The following is a 6,727-nucleotide window of genomic DNA, read 5'->3' on the forward strand; positions in this document are numbered from 1 at the left end:
CTATCTACACCTCTGAAAAGCCAGACATGCTTTATATCTGGCTGAGTAATATTCAAACATGAAACATTTGCATAGTAAAATATTATGCTCTGTGAGTCAAAAGTAACACAAGTTTTAAACATCACATTCATGCAAGCAAAAAAAAAACTAGCTATTTTTTTGGTCAGCTTTAATGACAAAATATTAATTAGCTGATAGTTGTTTTGTGATTTTAATACATTAATCCAATTATTATTTTTTAAATGTATTATAAAGCCTTTTAGTAGACACAATTGCATAGTATTGAACTATAGCTAGATTACTCAGTTACAGGTAGTAGCATGGAGATTTGTGGATGTCATTAAACCACTTTTTGTAGTATATTATATGTTTCTTGCAAACTTCCAGTTAGTGCAAAAGACTCTGGTTGGCTGCTCACAACATCAGAACGGCTTCACACAGCTATTCTTAGTGTATTGCCACATGTTTCCATGTCATAGACCTCACTAGTCCATACCAGATTGTGTCAGCACTGACTGGGAGTGGAAACCAGAAAGGTAACAGTCTGGAGGATTTTATCAGACTTTAATTAGAATAATCAAACTCAATTGTTAACTAAAGGGATTAACATTTCAAACATTCAGGTACATTGCATCATTGCCATGGACAATAAGTGAGGTAATTAAATTAAGTAAAATGTATTAAATCTATAGTATAATATAGGTGAAAAAGTATACTTTATCTTATAATGTAAATATACAGGAAACTGCATTTCAGACTCAGGTTCTACTACATACTGTGTCTTGTCATAATGATGAAAATCATTATGTGGTAACTGATAAAACGTTCTTGGCCTTTCAGAAAAGTTTGACATAGGCTTGAATGGTTCACAAACCCCAGCAACACTTCTAGTTTCAGAATATCTGTTTGCTTCCTGGGTGGGACTCATGTTCAATCATTTGAGAACAACAAAGTTCACTGCCAAATGCAAAATGCTCAACAGAGAATTCTGTGAATCTGTGAATGCTTTCAAGAAAGTGCCTGACAAGTATCTTTATCAGTATTGCACTGGACTTTCAAATTCATAAAAGCCTGGAAGATGTTCACCTACTGTGTTGCATTCTAAACTAATGCTATATATAGGACAAACACTATTTAGAACATAAGGTACAATCACTTGTAGGTTTTGTTACATAATAGAAGTATAAACTGCAATATCGCCCTGGCTTAGTGCTCACCTGTCCCCATATGATTGATATATATATATATATATATATATATATAGTACCAGGAAGTTGGTGGTGTGGTCTCAATGACTCATTGGGTTGAACAGTGTAAATGATCTGAGCATTAGGGCTTTGACGCAAACTTTGACAACGCAGACTATTCTGATAAGGTTTTGTTTTAGTGTGCTTAATAGAATATCTTGAGTAGTTGTGCCGCTGTGAGTTTTGAGGTACCAGGAAAATAATGAGTTTATGTGTAATCTCTTTATGTGATTATTTGTGTGGAACATGCTACTTCTGTTTGTGGTCTGGGGTTTTTGCATATATTCCTACATGTGGAAAAGTTAGTGTTTTAATATAAGGAAGTTGTTGGAAACACTGCAAAAGAAAAAGAAAGATAGAAATAGGGCTTTTTTTCAATTGTCTAAAATGTTATATTGTACATAGTCTTTATCATACTAGCTTAATTAAACCTTATGGTTTACAATGCTTTAATGCTGCTAATACACTTGCTGTGAGGCTTCCGTGCAAACTAAATACAAATTATATCACCCTCTTAATGTCCAAGTCTAATAAAAAAAAAAAGACATTTTATTTAAAAGAGCAAACAGCGGTGAACATTGTAGTTCCTGCTCTGTTTAGAAAATCCTCTCCTAGCTAGACTCTGGCCTTGGCCAACTTTAGTTTCTAATCCCCTACTTACAGCTCCTTGCCAACTATCCAGACCTAAATAGAATCTTCATATAATGCAATGTGGGATACTCATAAAAGCTCTCTATGAAATTTACTCCAAGCAGCTGGGTGAGGTGGAGTTACCGCTAAAGAGCCTTTGTGTTAAAGGGATTGTTAAATTACTTTTTTGATACTGGCATATCTATAGCATTTATGTGGAAAAGCTTTAAGTTAAAATTAAACTTAAAATATCGGATGGATAAAATTCAAAGCGGTTGAGAGTATGAGAGAGGCAGTAGGGAACATTGTGAGTTGGGTAACTCTCCACCACTGCAGTTATATTTATAATGCTTATGACTTTGATTGGGTCATAATTCATGTCAGCAGGAAACAAAAGCAACTGGTGCCATCACTGGAACAAATACTGATGACAAACTAGCATGAAACGTCAATAGAGTACACTACTATAGCACACATTTATAATAAAAAAATTATAAATAAAAATAAATAATAAAAAAGCAAGTCAACAGAGAAACATCAATTTTCTTGTTTATAACCTTTTCCTACAAATGTCATGAAATGCATTGATTGATGTATAGTGTTGGGTTTATCCACTCAAAGCATTCATTCAGTTATTCCAGTACAAAAATAATAATGAAGATGTGCTATGAAATGTTAAAATTACAGTGAAGTTTATAAATGCATAGATTTGACAAAATCTTAACACTATTTTCAAATAGCAGGCACTTCAATCTAAATTTGGCCACTGTAATATCAGAGTCATTAAATAATAGCAACACAATCTGATTTCCAACTATGAGTAGAGGCAAGCTACTAGCTTAACTACATTTAGCTTTGCCAGTACCTAGTCACTAGGTAGCAACATAGCATGACAAAACCAGTTAGCAGCGATTATCAGAAACTAACAGAACCAAGAGTAGAGGAATGAGTGCTCTCTGTATCTCTTGCTTTTTTAATTATTGTTGTTTTACAGGGGGGCATGTTTGCCTTGCACCTCCAGGGTTGAGGGTTTGATTCTCACTTCTGCCCTGTGTGTGCAGAGTTTGCATGTTCTCCCTGTGCTTTAGGGGTTTCTTCCGGGTACTCTGTTTTCCTTCCCTAGTCCAAAGACATGCATTGTAGGCTGATTGGCATCTTGAAATTGTCCGTAGTGTGTGTCCATAGAAAATGTCATAGTTAATTTTCCACAGATTGAAGTACACTATATGGCCAAAAAGTTTGTAGATACCTACCATCACACTCATATGTGCTTTTTGAACATCCCATTCCAGATTTAGCTCCCCATTGCTGTCATAATAACCTCCACTCTTCTGGCTTTCCTATAGATTTTGGAGTGTGGCTGTGAGAATTTGCACGTTCAGCTATGGTAGTGCATAGTGAGATCAGGCACTCATGTCAGGCGAGGAGGCCTCAGGTACAGTTGGCTTTGCAATTCATCCCAAAGGTGTTCAAGTCAGGGCTCTGTGCAGGTCATTCAAGTTCTACACAAGCCTTAGCAAACTGTGCCTTCATGGAGCTTGCTTTGGCACAGGGACATTGTCATGCTAGAACTAATTTGGGCCTCTTAGTTCCAGTGAAGGGAAATTGTAATGCTACAATATTCTTAGTAATTATAGACAATTCTTTGCTTCCAAGTTTGTTGCAACAGTTTGGGGAAGGCTGACATATGGGTGTGATGACCAGGTGTCCACAAACTTTAAGCCATATAGTGTACCTTCAGTGCAGTTTTTCTAAGTAACTTGTAGAGTACCTAGCTACTTTATAGAAAGGGTAGTTTGTAGCTTGACAATATAAAGTTTTTCATGTTTCAATTTAATTCAATTACATTTGAATAGCACATTTAATAATAGATATTATCAAAGAGCAGCTTTATAAAAATCAGGTGTACATTTAGATCCCGAATGTGCAAGCCAGAGGTGACAGTGAGGCATGAGGTAGAAACATTCAGAGGAACCAGACACAAAAGGGAATCAGTTTTCTTCTGGGTCACACCAGATAGTGGGATTGTAAATATTTACAGTCGTAGAAGAATAAAAACAAACAGTACTAAGTGTGTTGAAGTGATATTCCGTATGAGCATAGTGTAGAAGAGTTTTGGGATGAACGCATGACAATCTTTCTGTCTTTCTGGCATATTTCCAAGGAGCAAAAAGATTGAAAGAATGAAAGAAAGAAAGAATGAAAGAAAGAAAGAAAGAAAGAAAGAAAGAAAGAAAGAAAGAAAGAAAGAAACAAACAAACTCAACTGGCTCTGTCAGACTTAGATAAATAGTTATGTAAATGGACAACTGTGTTCCTTTGCATAGGCTTCAAGCACAAAAAAATACTCTACATAGGAAGCTAGCAAAGATAAGGATTGGCTAATGTTTAGCTACAATGAAAAACATGTTGATAACAGCCTTTTAGGTATTGGGTGCCTTTTTAAATTCCTCAATGAGCCTGTTGTTTAGATTTTTTCATGTGGAAGTTTAAAGTTCAGTCTTTCCTCATTCTACAATCAATTCTAGACATGATGCGGCTAACACTGCTACTGATAGGAAACTAATTTAAAAATGATAGCAAGCTTGTACTAATTTGTTCTGATTTATATAAATTTCTCATGAAGCCAGGAAATCAGGTGCTCAAAGAAAATCATTTTAAATATTGTATAACATTAAATCAGCAGTGCAAGGATACTCGAAGGCTCCTATGTCTCTGATGGAGGTATCTAGGAGACTAGATACCTCCACTGAGGACTAAGATAGATATTATTATTGAGTGTCATATAGTCATAGCCTGTTGTTGTACAGAAAACAAGTAGTGTGCTTGGAACAGTGATGTATGTGCCTGTAGGCAAGACATGAATCACAGCTGCCTCTTTCCACTGGGAACTCTCAAAGAGCGATAGATGCTGAAAGCAAATTATTAATGAGTGAGGACAGCAGCTGCTCTCTGCTCCCCAGATAAGAGTCTAACTCAACAAGCTACAAAATAAACCTGTTCCTCAATCCCATGGCGGGGAGTATGTGATCTGTTATTTCAATAAAAAGAATTACAAACAGAATCTCTGTAACGGCTACAATAACAAGGTTCTCTACAGTTGACGTGAAATCACAAGAACATGCTCTCTCTGGACCGCTGCACTATACACGTAACCTTTCAAGCACATCTGAGATCTTTGCACAGGTGGCTCTCAATTTCAATCCCCTGTGTGATGGGTAAATTTAGTGCCTGATCCACTGTTGCCCTCTCCCTGCACTGTCACTCAGCATTGCAAGCTGTTATCAGTCTCGCTTAAAGTTAGCGTTCCAGCATATCACTGGTAATGAGAGAAGGCCCGAAGGGTTGTCCAGTGGAAAAGGTTTAGTGTTGATTGGGTTTCTATCTTAAAACACACACATGGCTCCCACAACCTTACTTTTCTCCCATATTGTGGTGGTCCTTACTCAGTCTACTAATTATTGTTTTAAGAAGGTTATGTGTTTTATATGTCCAAAATTAAGGTTAGGTGGTTTAGATGACTCACTTAAATATGAGTCAACATGAGAAGGAGCATTTGAGTGCATTCCTACAAGCTCTATCATTAAAATCTAGTAAGTCCCACCACAGGAATGTTGCTTAAAGTTACCTTAAGGTGAACAGATGTGTTGACTAAATCATGTTTATTTATCAAGCTGTTCATACTCTTCATATTTTCTTTATACCCTGGATTCTCCCATAGGTCATCTGCTAGTTTGTAACATAATATCTGTATTCACATTTTGTGGACTGTTATTTATGTCAGTGTCACTAACTCTTGGGCTTGATTTTATTCACCAGCTTCATAGTCATGGTGTCTCTTTACAGCAATGCTCATTTAGGCCATATTTCTCCAGTGCTAATTAAGTAACCCAATCTCTCATTAAAATATATATACCCTGGGCAGGTGCCATTGTAATAAGATAATCAATGTTATTCACTTCACCTGTCAGTGGTTTTAATTTTATGGCTGATCGGTGTGTGTGTGTATGTGTGTATGTATGTATGTATGTATGTGTGTGTGTGTGTGTGTGTGTGTGTGTGTGTGTGTGTGTGTGTGTGTGTGTATGTATGTGTATATATATATATATATATATATATATATATATATATATATATATATATATATATATATATATATATATATATATATATATATATATATATATATATATACACACATACATACACACACACACACACACATATACACACACACACACACACACATACATACAGTATCTCACAAAAGTACACCCCTCACATTTTTGTAAATATTTGATAATATATTTTCATGTGACAACACTGAAGAAATGACACTTTGCTACAATGTAAAGTAGTGAGTGTACAGCTTGTGTAACAGTGTAAATTTGCTGTCCCCTCAAAATAACTCAACACACAGCCATTAATGTCTAAACTGCTGGCAACAAAAGTGAGTATACCCCTAAGTGAAAATGTCCAAATTGGGCCCAATTAGCCATTTTCGCTCTCCGGTGTCATGTGACTTGTGAGGGTTACAAGGTCTCAGGTGTGAATGGGGAGCAGGTGTGTTAAATTTGGTGTCATCGCTCTCACACTCCCTTATACTGGTCACTGGAAGTTCAACATGGCCCCTCATGGCAAAGAACTCTCTGAGGATCTGAAAAAAAGAATTGTTGCTCTACATAAAGATGGCCTAGGCTATAAGAAGATTGCCAAGACCCTGACACTGAGCTGCAGCACGGTGGCCAAGACCATACAGCGGTTTAACAGGACAGGTTCCACCCAGAACAGGCCTCGCCATGGTCGACCAAAGAAATTGAGTGCACATGCTCAGAGTCATATTCAGAGGT

The sequence above is a fragment of the Ictalurus punctatus genome, chromosome 1 (assembly GCF_001660625.3).
Source record: "Ictalurus punctatus breed USDA103 chromosome 1, Coco_2.0, whole genome shotgun sequence".
NCBI classification, from domain to species: domain Eukaryota; kingdom Metazoa; phylum Chordata; class Actinopteri; order Siluriformes; family Ictaluridae; genus Ictalurus; species Ictalurus punctatus.